Consider the following 14083-nt stretch of genomic DNA (forward strand, 5'->3'; position numbering starts at 1 on the left):
ATATATATATTATGTTTTTGTTTTTGTTTTTGTTTTTGTTTTGAGACAGGGTCTCACTATGTAGTTGAGACTGACCTGGAACTCACTATGTAGCTCAGGCTGGTCTCGAACTCACAACGATCCTCCTGCCTCAGCCTCCCAAGTGCTGGGATTACAGGCGTGCGCCACCACACCCAGCCATCCTATATATTTTAGATAATTAATCCCTTGAGAGACATATGGTTTGCAAGAATTTTCTCCCAATTTGAAGATGATTTACAGAGAATTTCCTTTTGAATCAAAATTTCTAATTTTTTGCATCAGAGAATGGGGAGATTTTGTCTAAAATACCTGAATTACTATCTAAATTTCACTTTAAATATTAAATATATGACCAAAGAAAAAGCACTAAAGAAAAAGGCAGTCTATTCAACTGTCAATGTGGCTTAGACACAGCCTGGTGCTGGACCAGGCAGAACAGGGAAATGTCACCAGCATGGTATCCAAGGACACCAGCACGGCCAACTCAAGCACCTCCTGCTCCCCTGGGATTGGTGGTGAGGAGTCACCAATGACTCAGGGGCTGGATGGTATATGGCCGGAAGTAAAAGATTTGCTCCAAGCTGGTTTATCCTTTGGGTCCCTACTTTGGTAGGGAAATAAATGAATTTTAGAACACAGTCCCTTGTTTCCATTCTAAGACCAGGAGGGTGTCCACACTATCTATGGCAGGGACTGGGCTGGACCTTATCCCCAAGTGAACACAGGACATTTTGAGGCAGTGTGACAATCATTCCAGTGGCTGAGGTTTTCTTTTGCAAGACTGAGGATGGGAACTCCTTCCTAGGGATCTTGCCATCTTTCCCATTTGTGGCAGATAGATGCAGGTGGCGGCTGTGGACCTGGCTGTAGGGTTTGGGCAGAGCAGAGGCTCCTAGACATCAACATCACTACACTTCCAGAGCTGTAGGATGAGGACGGCTCAGGAAGAGGTTAAATCCTGGCCACACTAGACCATTGGGTTCCATGTCACACCCACCACTCACACTCCTTGTCCCTGGAACAAACACCCTAGTGACATCTTTCCCATGGGAACTGTGGGATTATTTGTGCATTTTGTAAACATTCTCAGGACGGAGTGGGACAGGACAGGAGCTCCCTTGCCCACTCCCCTGCATCCTCTGAGCACAGGGATCTGCTCCCACACTGACCACCCCGCCATATGGAATTCAGCCATGTCAAGAGCAGGATCCCCAAGTCCTCCCAGTGTGACCGTGTCCTTTTCACCCTGCCTAGCTGTGGGTGTGTATATGAGGGACCCCAACAGAGATCTTTCACTGTGGAGACCACTCAAGGTACTCATGTGTCCTTCAGCAAGTGTTTTGTCCCTGTATTTGGAGGCACAGAAGTTCTGGGTGGTCCCCAGGGTCCCGTGGGCCATAGTCTCTGTGAGCAGGGAATTCACTGGGGGAATATATAAGGTTACTGACATTGCATTCCCAGAAATACTGTGGCAGCGATATTGAACCCAAGCAGACTCAGGCAGCTTGAGGACAGCCATCCATACAAACCCCCTGCTGTGTTATGGTGTGGGGGAAGCCAACAGGGTCATGGGACTGTGACATCTGCACTTTGGTTTTTGGTCCCTGTTCCAATTTTCTTCCCTTTCTGTTCTCAGCATCCTCATGAAAACTTTCCCTACTCTGGAAAGAGAGCACACTCCATGAAGAAGGTAAAGCAAACACATTCTGAGGAAGGAGGCAGTAAAGCCAACAGATGAAGTTCTCTCAATTACCACAAAGACTCCAGGGCCAAGTAGACTGCTCCAGGTATAACAGACACTCCCCATCAGCAGTACAATGCATCCATGCCGATTGGTGGCTGCTCATCCACCTGAGGACACATGGGCAGTAGCTTGATAGTCTCTCCCTTGCTGTCTATCTGATCCCTGTTTGGAAGTCCAAGGAAAGGACAGATTACCTGCTATGATGTGGGTGACACTCATCCTCCCCACCAACTGCGTGATATCCTTGGAGTGAGGCCAAGCAAGGCCCTGGTACACACGGGCACTAAGCCAATTGAATGAATGGCTAGACAAGGGAGGATTTCTGTCCCTTGTGGTCATCAGGAGAGGGTGGGGAGGGGTAGACTGAAGCACATTAACACCCAGCCAATGTTGTATTCTCCCCCCAAAATGGAAATGACCACCCCAGCCTTCTAGTGCAGGACACCACCCCACCATACCAGCAATACCACTTAAGGTCAAAGGGCTCTGACAGAGGAACAGCCAGCCCCTGAGCACAGCCTCAGCCAGGGCTGCAAGGCCCCTAAGGAGCTGCCAGCAGCCCTGCACTAGGGAATTCAGCAGGTCCCAAAGGGTCAGGATTAGGTCAGGTGTGTCCCCAGGGTACCAGCCTACAGCAAGGGTAGAGTCCTGAGGACAGTCCATCCACCTCCTGCATCACACTTGGCATGAAGATTGGGGGACTCAGGAACCCTGCATTTGGGGCCATACAGGATGCAAGGAGAACCAGCCTTGGAGTTCAGTATGTCGGTTCTGTTCCATCTGACCTCCTGCCTGTGCCCAGGGGCAGCAGTCAGTCTGTCCTGAGCCATTGTGCAGCCTCTACTTCTAAACCCAGGGCCTGGAAGATGTCACACACCATCACCAACTACTGTCACATCCATTGGGTTTAGAGTCAGCTACATTTGGCTCAGCCAGTGCTGGACGAGACAGCTTGACAAGCCCTTGTGATGGTTGCAACTTCCAGGTTAACAGCAGCACAGCTGTGAACAGTGAAGGAGGGAGGCATGAAGCAGGTGAGACTAAGTCAGGGGAACAGAACCTGTACCCACCTTTGCACTGAAATGTACCCCCAATGCTTTTATAAGTCACTAAGTTCAGGCTGGGCTCAAACTTACGATCCTCCTGCTTCAGCCTTTCAGAGTGCTGGGGTAACAGGTGTGCACCACTAAGGCTGCCCTTTGATGCATTGTTGTGGTCCCAGATGACTTCCATTAGCCACATTCTAGTGCTGGGGACTCAGTAATGCTCAGCACCAGCTTAGGTTAGTGGACAGCGGTTCTTCAGTAGCCAGCACAGGGCTGGTTCTCGATGAAAGTCGTGATACTGGCAGATACCAGAGACTCATACTGCTGCCCACACTGGCACTGTTCTCCCAAATCCCAAACCAGCCAAGTGATTACCCCAGGTCCCCCATGTTACAGAGAAAGACACTGAGCCACAGGGAGTTTACTGAGGTCACATGGTGCTGTAGTTCCATCCCCAGACCCTTGTCACCACCATTGGTGGCCCCATGGGGAGCTACCTTTCCTGGTCTCCACACAGTTGTGTCTTGTTCTGACCCCTGGAAGAGATGGTTCTCCTGCCAGAAATGACTTTCTCAGTAACCATAGCAAGCAGAGAGTGCTTACTGTGTGTCCAACTTTGTCTTAGCATTGTCCTTCTTAGAGTAACACTGAAAGTTGGTGCTGTGCATTGAAGACACTGGCAGCTGTCAGTGCTAAGGTGGGGCCTAACTCCCAGTAACCCCAGGACCTTGGTCGGAGCTGTCTGGACTTCCTGCCCTTTTAGAAAGGGGACCAGAGAACACCTTCCCCCAACTTCCTTGGGATGAGGGCAGCAGGGGAGACCACATAAGATGAGACTGGTACCACAAGGCCTCTGTGACCATTGTCTCAATGTTCTCAGGCCTCAGCTTTTCAAATGTCCCAGCCATAGTCATTGTCTTGGTTCTTCAGAGACTTTAATCAAGTCCACTTATGTCAATACACCACACAGGCATTCCTTTTGGGTTTCTGTGGCTATTTTGATTTTAGTATTGACTCGGGTTTTTTGTGTTTGTCAGTAGCCTGGCCAGCGTCTCTAGGCCACCTCCTGGTGTCAGAAACTGACAGCTGTTCCCAACAACACCATGTGTGAGCCACAGTCATGGGGAAGGTGTCCAGCTGCACAGCTCAGAGGCAATTATATGTGTTCCAGTACTGGTATTTTAGTCACCTTCTAATGAACGCATTGTCCCCTGATGCTCTCCTCTCAGTGAAAGGCAGGGTTGCAGGTGGTTGGACCACATAGTGAACTGTATCCAAGAGTAGGTGTGCAAAGAGGCCTGAGATTCAGTCTTTCATATTTGTATAATAAAGTCCATGATAGGACATTTCCCCCAGGTTGACAGCACAGGAGATAAAACCCCTTATAGCACTAAATTCACTTTGCTCTTGCAAAGGCTCCAAACAACATGAAAATTCACCTAAATCTAATTTTAAAATATTAGTTCAGTTTGATTGATGGTGCAAAAGGGAGTCAGGATAACCAGCAGCCACATCTGCTGGTCTCCAGGGATGTCAGTGCCACATGGCAGAGCAGCACAAGGCCTAGGTCATTGGTGTCCACACCACTTACTCAGAGAGGACCATGTGGTGAGTACCCAACACTATAGGAGGGTGACGGCCCTCAAGCCAGATGTGGGTTTCAGTCACTACTGTGGGCTCCAGGTCTCTGTTGGCACCGCTGAGGAACTGTAGCGAGAAGAACTGTGGACAATTGAATGTTCCCTTATAAATTAGGACAACGATTCCTCCGCCTGAGCCTCTCACCTTCTATCTTGAAAGTGAATTGGAAGTAGGAACAGGGCCTAATAAACCAGACTAGAGAGCAGGAAGAAAAGACTGAAGGGCAGAGAAATTTTTAATGAAAAGATGAGGACAAAATCTTGTCATTTCAGAAGCTCTGGGTTTGTATAAATTCCTGCTTGAGAACAATTTGGCTCAGAAAATCTTCATTTTAATCACTAGCAGGAAGATACTATTAATTAAGTAAGGACCACTGAGTAATTATCTTTCCCTGTTCACTTTGAAGCAAATGTTTAAACTAGATCCCATTTTACCAATTTACTCCTCAATCGAATTCTCATTCTGCTTAATATGCAGCTAAAGTAGCTCTGTGTGCTTCTCAGAGTTGTCTGTGTCCTACTGCCCCTGAGTTGAGAGCCAGCAAGCATAGCACACCTGTCCCCACCCTGTGCCTGTGCCCACTCTGGTCTCACACACACCTCAGAGTCACAGCACTTCTGCCCACCATGCTCTCCCAAGGGCCCTGCACCAGGCTGTGTGCACAGCTGTTGCTGGACAAAACCCATAGGGTGGCAGTGCCACTTAGGCTAGCACCCTGAGTGGACCAGGCACAGGAACAGCCAGTGGGAATGCTACAGAGGGAGAAGATTATGTGGAGTGTGAGCTAGGATATTCCTGAGATCAAGAAATGGTCTTAACAGCACTACAAGGGCAGTGGCACACTGTGACTTGTGACTTGTGTCTCCTTGCTTAGAGACACAGGAGGATTTCTGTAATCCTTCCAAGAGAATGAGAAGCCCCAGAAGATGGGAGGCAAGAGGGCATTTTGAGGGGGTTCATGCAGGTGCCCAGCAAAGCCTGTGACTGCAAACATTTCTACCTCCCAATCAGTCGTGCTGAGAGCCACCCTGGGTCTCCATGGTCCTGGCCAACCCACTCAAGTGGGTGGGGTCCCCAAAACATGGATGTTCCAGTACCTGTAGGAGCATCTTTGGTCACCTTGCAGTGGTCTGGTCTGCAAAGAGATTTCCATAGAACAAGGTCTTACTTTCCAAGTGACACTGTAAGACTGAGTCTCTCGGTGACTCCGTTGGTACGCCAGGCAGGAAAGGTATCCTCACCCTGGCCCCCAGTGCTCTCAACCCAGCACTGGCTACTGAACCCCTCTCACCACTCACAGGACCATGGAAAGCAGCCCCTGCCCCATGGCATGCTTTGCACTCGCAGTCTGGTGGGGGCCTCCCCCTGCAAGTGTCACCTGCAAGGATGCCATCTGAGGCTGGCATCCCTTGATGTGCCACCCTGGGCAAAAGCCCAGAAACCAGCACAGAACCTCTGCAGCTACACAAACCCTTGGGGCAGAAATATGAGTGGCATGGCCCATGGGTGAGGTTTCTGAAGGAAAAGCAAGGGAGAGAGGAGGTGCCAGGAGATCCCAGGTGCATGTGGAAGACACTGGGCTGTTTGACAGTGACCTGGAGGCAGAAACAGGAAAGGGCAACAAGGGCTGAGTTGCTGGAACTCCTAGGGTCACTGTGGCCACCTCTTCCTGGTACAAAGAAGCCATTAGTGCTGAGGTGACCTGAGGAAAAGCCATCTCTCCAGCCTTCCTGTACCATCAGCGGCAAAAGCTGAGCAGCACTTGTGACAGCTACAGCCAGGCCTTTAGAACTCTTCCTGTCTGAGGCTTCACCAACCAACAGGGGAACACAATGCAGAGAATGCAGCCTCAGGCCTTCAGTCTCATCTCACTGTAGATACAGCAAGACAGAAACAAGCCCACCGGGGAAGTTCAGTCTCAGAGTTAACCACAGCCTCCACAAACAGCAACAAACCCTAACTTTGGGCAGATAAACATAAAAACTCACACAAGAGGCCTATTTAGCTCAGTTCCTTCTATACAGAAACTTATGTCAGGTTTTCAACAACAACAAAAAAATGACAAAGTATACTAAGAGGTAAAAATAGCTTAAAGAGAGAGAGCAAGGATCAGGCCACATATGGCAGGAATGCTAGAATTATCAGGCCAAGAATTGAATAGTTATGAATGATAGGTTAAGGGTGATGATGGATAAAGTAAGAAAAGTAGAAAGGCACAGAGCAATGCAAGCAGAGAGGCAGAGAGGTAGAAATGCCAAGAATCAAGAGATATGGCAGTGGGGGCAGAAATGAAGAATGCTTTGATGAACTCTTCTAGACATGACTGGGAAACAGTCAGTGAGCTTGAAGAAATACTAGCAGAAACTTCTACAGCTGAAATTCAAAGAGAAAAAAAATGAAAATATTGGAACAGAATATTCTAAAGTGTGAGATAATTCCAAAAAGTATAGCATGAACATACTGAAAATAACAGTAGAAGAAAGAGAGAAATGAGTAGAGAAAATACTTGAAACAATAATGACAGATTTTTTTCCCAAAATTAATGGCAGGCACCACAGATTAGGACACTTAGAGTAAACCAAGCAGAACAAGCACAAAACCAAACCTATGAATTCCATATTCAAACTGCAAGAAGTCAAAGACACAGAGAAAAATCCTAAAAGAAATCAGAGGCAGGAACCTTGTCTATAAAGAACATATCTAAGAACTATATCTAAGAACTATAACTAAGACTTATCTCCAAAGACCACACAAGAGAAAGTATAGAGTGAAATGTGTAAAATGTTGAAAGAAAACCCAACAACCCAGAACTCTGTGTCCAGAAAATTAATCTTCAAAAATGAAAAAGAAATATGGATTTTCTGACAAATAAAAATTGAGAGAATGTGTTGCCAGAAAGTCTGCCTTCCAAAAATATGTATTTAAGAAAGTTATTCAGAGAAAAGGAAAATGGAATATTTCAGAAACTCAGAACTATGTAAAGGGAGTGTTAAAGAAGGTGTGAATGAAAGCAAATAATAACGTGCTTTAATTTTTATTTCTAGTTAATAAGGCAAATAACGACCTGCTCAAAATGATGATAGCAACCGCATTTGCTGATCATAGCTTATGGATAAGAGAGCTAAAAGACAAATTATAAGGAACAAGAGGAGTTATGGGGAATGCTCGGTCCTAGACCACAGGCACTTCCCAGCAAGTGCTGCAGAGCTTTGTAAAAGTGGACTTGGAATAGTTATTATCGCATATTAAAAACTCAAGGGCAATCATTTTGTACTAAAAAAAGTAAAAAACAAAAGAATTGATATACTAAAAGTGAATAAAAATAAAACACTCAGTTAAAACCAGAGGAAGAAGAAAAAGTGTGGAGGATAAAAAATAAAGAAGAAAGGAGTAAGAAAATGATCATCACTGGTCCTTCAAGAAATGTAAATTAAAACAACTTTGAGATTTCATCTCATTCCAAAAAGAACAGCTGTTATCAAGAAATCAACCAATAACAATTACTGGAGAGGCTGGAGGAAGAAAGGAACCCTTCTCCACTCTTGGTGGGAGTGTAGACTAAAGCAACTACTGTGTAAATCAGGGTGGAGATTTCTCAAAAACTAAAACTAGAGGTTCCATTTAACCCAGATATTTCCCTTCTTGGTATTTTCCCCAAAATATTAAAAGCATAATACTACAGAGATATATGCACACCCATATTTATAGCAGCACAGTTTGTAAGCACACCCACATTTATAGCAGCACAGTTTGTAATAGCTAAATCTTGGAAACAGCCCAAATCCCCATCAACCGATGAATGGATAAAGAAGATGTGGGATTTTTTTACACAATGGAGTACTTCTCTGTCATAAAGAAGGACAAGGTTCACCCCCTTCAGTTTGCAGACTGGGCAAAGTCTTGCTCTCCGCGTGCACGTGCCTTCCACTGCAATTCATTCCTAACCACCAGCTCAGTGTTGCTGTGCCGGCAGATGTCAGCAAGTGGACCAGGCCCTTGAGCCTGCAGAAAGTGGAGGAGCAGCCCAAGCACCCACTGCGGGTCTCTTAAGGTGGGGTGGAGGTGGACTAGCTGGGCAAAGTGCTGACGCCCACCCAGGTTAAGAACAGACACACCAGCATTTCCTGGAATGGTCTGGATCCAGGTAAACTCTACACCTTGGTCCTGACAGACTCGGATGCTTCCAGCAGACAGTCTCCCAAATTCAGGGAATGGCACCATTTTCTGGTGGTCAACACGAAGGGCAATGACATCAGCAGTAGCACGTTCCTCTGTGATTATCTGGGCTCCAGGACCCCCAGTGGCACAGGCCTTCACAACTACTTGTGGCTGGTCTATGAGCAGGACAACCGCTGAAATGTGACGAGCCCATCCTCAGCAACCGATCTGGGGACCACCGTGACAAGTTCAAGGTGGCAGCCTTCCACAAGAAGTACCAGCTCTGGGCCCTGGTGGCCAGCATGTCTTTCCAGGCTGAGTGGGATGACTACATGCCCAAACTGTAGGAGCAGCAGTCTGGGAAGTAGGGCATCTATAGGTTTTATGGTCCTGAGGCCCCTCACAGTGTTCTCGAATTCTGTTCAGTGATGCATGTACATTTCTCCTTTGTCCCACTCCTTTTGCACCAGATCTGTCCCATAGTGGTTTAGGGTGACTTTTTCCTGCTGCCTGTCTTTGGGGTTCTAGATAGTCACACATCCCAGTTTATGTTTAGGTCAAATCTGAGCTCTCTTTTGGGGGATATTTTGGTACTATGATGGGATCATCACATTGTTAATAAAAGTATAGCAGCCCAAGATTTAAGGGAAAAAAGGCCAGGCAAAATGACCAAGTGTACAGGAAGAGAGCAAATTATCAAAGAATCTGTAAAGGAAGCTAAAAAAGATGGTTTGTCTCTGCCTTCATGAGTCTGAGTCCAGAGTTGTGCCCAAGGCGCCTTCTGAGATGTATTTTCACAGTGTGGAAAGACCAGAGGCTCCTGTCTTTGGTAAATTGGGACAGAGTGTTACATTTCTGGTGGCTTAGAAGGTGTCAGGGTCCTGTTCTGGGTCCTTTAAAGGGAGCAGCTGGAAACAGCAGTAGGAGGGATAGCCTTGCTCTTGTTGAGGCCTGGCCACCTAGACTAACAGTGGGCTGGGGTGACAAATTGTCAGGGTCCTTAAATTAGTGTCTGCTAAGTTGGTCCTTTGTCTTTGGTCTGAGAAAAGTTGGGATATAGAGTTGCTTACTGTTAATTCTGATGTTTGCTTATCATTGAATAAAAAAGTTTAAACCTGGACAATCTCTAAAAAAAAAAAAAAAAAAAAAAAAAAAAAAAAAAAAAAAAAAAAAAAAAAAAAAAAAGAAGAAGAAGAAGAAGAAGAAGAAGGATAAGCTTCAGACATTGAGAGCTAAATGGAAGGACCTTGAGACCATACTCTTAAGGGAAATAAATCAGACACACATGTTTAAATACTGCATTGTTTCTCTAGTGTGAGAAACTGAAAGCATCAATAAGGACTAAAAGGTATGATACATATTGGGAAATGAGAAGAAAATCTTCAAATGGGAAGGGGAACAAGGGAGGAAGAAGAGAGGAAGGAAGGAAGGCACAAGAGAAAAATGAAAATAGAAGGAAAAATAGAAACAAAGCTTTTGTACATAGGGAGGGAAGGATGCTTGAGAAGGCAGGGGAAATGGGAAAAAGAGGAAGGATGTATCACATACAGGTGCAAATTCCCTATGATGAGTGTTACCATTATATATACCTAAAATGTATCAATAAATGTTTTTCTATAAAAAGAAAATGAAAAGAATAAAAGTTGGGCATAGGCCTGTAATCCCAGCATTCCAGGGGTTAAGGCAGAGGATTACTGTGAGTTCCAGGATGAACTGGGGTACACTGTGATTTCAAAATTAGCCTGAACTATGTAGTAAGGCCCTGTCTCAAAAAACAAAAATAAATAAAAGGAAAGAAAACAATAACAAATGCTACATATGACATTAATCCAATTATATCAAACCACTTCAAATACCAGTGGTATAGAATTAAAGCAAGGCTGTCAGCATGAATAAAAATCTGGATCCTACTATATAGGCTGTCTGTAAGCAACCCACCTTAAATAGAAAGACACAGCTATATTAAAAGTAAAGTTGTTGAAAACAGGTATACTATGATAACACTAAACAAAAGAAACCAAAAGCATTTATATAGAATTCATAAGAAACAGGCTTCAAAGCTAGGAAAATTATCAGGGATAGGAAGAGGCATTACATGATGAAGGGGTCAGTTTTCAGAGAAGACACAACAATCCTTAAAGTGCACTTGCCTAACCACAGAGCATAAAACACACAAAGTAAAAAAGTGATAGAACCACAAAGAGAAAGAAGTAGAAAAATCTACTGTCACTGCAGTATATTTTGAAAATCTCTAATAGAAAGGAATATCCCAGGCCAGGGATTTAGCTCAGTGGTGCAACTGCCTGCCTTGCAAGCATGAGGTCCAGAGTTCGATCCCCGATACCAAAAAAAAGAAAGCAAGGGATATCCCAGATAGGCAGAAAAGTAATAGGGACACAGATGAATTGAGCACTACCATCATCAAATGGGGTCTTAATAACATTTGTAGGTTATTCCATTCAACAGCAGCAGAACATATTCTTCTTGATCTCACATGGAACCTTCACCAAACAGGATAATATTAGCACTACAAGACACACATCAACTGATTTAAAAGGAAAAAAATGCTACAATATAAACTCTCAGAACCACAGTAGAATTAAACTAGAAATCAATCACAGAAAGACAATTGAAATACCTTAAAATACTGGAAGGTTCAAAAACACAATTCTAGATAAAATATAAGTCAAAAAGACTTTTAAAACTTTAAAGATATTTTGAAATAAAAGAATATGAAGGGCCGGGGATTTAGCTCAGCAGTTCAGTGGCCTGCCTCGCAAGCACAAGGACCCGAGTTCGATCCCCAGTTAAAAAAAAAAAGAATATGAAAATATGCCTTATAACTTTCAGGGTACAGGGAAAGCAGTGCTTTGAAGAAAATTTGTAGCACTGAATGCATATGAGATGGGATTGAAAAAATGTGAATTTTTAAATTAAAAAAAATATTATGGTAAAAGCCATATTGTCATTAGTCCCCCTCAAAAAAATATTCCCTTTCACTTCAAATAGACACCACTTTTTTTCTTGCCACTTTTTGAAGCAGTTTTGGCAGTCTTCTGAGTGTCTTTAATTGGAATGCCCTGGCTGCCTCAATGCCCTGAATCAATTCAAAATGTTTCCTTTTAATGGTCATTTTGATTTAGAGAACAGCCAGATGGTGCATGGTGCCAGATCCACTGAATAAAGTGAATAGGGACACATAGTAATGTTTTTACAAGCCCCCCTTTCTTTTGGATGGCACTTGGTAGGAGCATTCACTGTTTTTCAATCACATTTCATAAAGACACTTGTGCTATCACTATACCTGACCATTTGGTTCAGAAGCAAGCCTTTAGAACTAGTTTGCAGGAGGACTTTGGAAAATCAGGCTAAAGCAAGCCCAAAATGGTATAAACCAAGCCTAATAGGTCATACATCAGAAGACGGATTGCTGTTAGGAATGGTCACATTAGGCCAGGCTTGTGAGGTTTCAGTTGGAAATGAGGGTTCTATTATTAAGTGAACTAAAAGCCATTATGTTATGCTCTTGTGAAAAAAATTTTGTCTTCATTTGCCTAGGTCCTGAGAATTTGTAGGAGGTTGACTTTAAGAGTGGTGGACTAATTAATCTGGCAGAGAAATTTCATGACAGCTCAACATTCAGGCTGTGGCATGGGTACTGCTGGCTACCTTAAATAGACTTATAGTGAGAAGTAGGAGCAAATAGCAGAGCAGAACATTTGAAAAACATAAATTTTGGCCTGAAAAGAACAACATGTAAAACTGGACTCAAAGAAATGTGGTTGCTGGAGAGATTAGCACCATTAAAAAGACACTAAATACTTTGAACGAGAACAAGAAGAAAAATTACTTGAGGGCATTTTAAGAATCAGCAAGACCCCACCCATTGCAGGCTCAAGAGTGCAAAAGCAGGAAACTTTCATTTGAGCAGAGAGATCCTGGGCTCATTCCCTGTTTGCAAAGGGCTGCCTAGGGAATTGGTTCCCCAGGATTCATTTACCATGTTCAGCAATCCACCCACTCAGAAGCCACTGTCACCATTACCCAATGGGGTCCTGGCTACTGTTCATACTAGCAGAAAACCTTGGCATTATCAATTTGATGCTGGTTTTACCATCATGCAGAATATAAGAATTTTGGAGTCATAGGGACTTCCACCCAAATTTCAAATGAAACCTGGGAGATCAGGTGAGGAGCCCTTGAGAGAGCAGTACATGAAAGTGTGAGAATGAAGCCAAAAGTGCAGTGGAGATCCTAGGAAGTAGGAGATGACAGGAATGTAGAGCATCTGCTAAGGAAAGCCACAGGTAGTGAGTGGAGCCAAGTCAAGAGAGAGGCAACTAGAAAGGGCATAACGGTAGAGCCACCTGAGACCTTTGGAACTCACGTCTCACCACCATCTGCCATGGATGCTGGCTATGAAGCTACAGGATTTAATATCTACAGGAAGACAGGTGAGTGGCAGAACAGAGAACCCAGAAACAGACCATCAGAGACACACCTGAGTAATCTGTGCATGAAGGTTCCATGTGGCCTGACTCATCTTGAGAATCTGCCAGGTTCTCTTAGGAATGCTACTCTGCCCTAGAGCTAAGCAGCTCACATGGCCACATCAGCACAGACTCCATGGTATGTCCCCAGCATGGACAGCAAAAGGTGCCATGCCACCTGCCTTTGGGAACTGGACACCAGATGGTCACTACAGAGACCCATGCTCCATAATTTGTTCAAGGAGCCCAGAAGCATAGAACCAGCACGACCCAGGCCCAGAGAAAGAGCCCACTACCACCCACTCACTGCCCAACCCCTTCCAGGGAATTCTAAAGCTGGGATTGTGGAAGAAACTGAACTGACAAGGTTCTCAAACACCCTAGGCTTTGAAGTGGGGAGGTTTTTGTTTGTTTTGCTAAAGTTTAATCTCCAGGTTTGTAAAACACTAAAGAATTGGCAAATGCTGTTTATTCAAAGGTGCAAGTTGGAAAAGTCCTTGGACGTATGGGGACACTAAAAGTCTACTAGATGTCAGATAAATGACAGCTGTGAGAGGTGCATGCGGAACAGGTAACTGATCATGGAGCTAGGTGGTGAGCATGCGAAGATGGGGATGGAGAGGGCAGCGAGCCTAAAGGATGCTCAGCTCAGGGACTGGAAGCCTTGGTGGCTGAACTCAGGTGTGCTTTGTGTCATTCCTACTCAACCAAATATTGTGTTTGGAATTATTCTCAAATAAAAAGTTACACAGCCTTGTGGCTTGTCCTGTCTGATGACATTAGCCCGGTCACCCGCTGAGTTCCCTTTCTTACACTCAATTTTTTCTCCAGAGGTCGTCGCTCCACCAAAACGACTCCAGTTTTCTCCTCCAGCCTCAGCGCCCAGCCCGTTCTGCTGCCTTCTGTCCCCTCTGGGACAGCCCACTGCTGAGGTCTCGGGAGGCGACGGGGCCCCTGGAAGGCCAGGCTTGGGGGGGGGGGGG

General features: G+C 44.9%; 1 pseudogene; it reads left to right on the top strand.

Moving 5' to 3' along the window:
* Positions 1-418: 418 nt before the first annotated feature.
* On the top strand, positions 419-8978 carry LOC104874997 (annotated as a pseudogene).
* The last annotated feature ends 5105 nt before the right edge of the window (positions 8979-14083 follow it).

Source organism: Fukomys damarensis, unplaced genomic scaffold (genome assembly GCF_012274545.1).
Source record: "Fukomys damarensis isolate Sample0158 unplaced genomic scaffold, DMR_v1.0_HiC HiC_scaffold_16, whole genome shotgun sequence".
Taxonomy (NCBI): domain Eukaryota; kingdom Metazoa; phylum Chordata; class Mammalia; order Rodentia; family Bathyergidae; genus Fukomys; species Fukomys damarensis.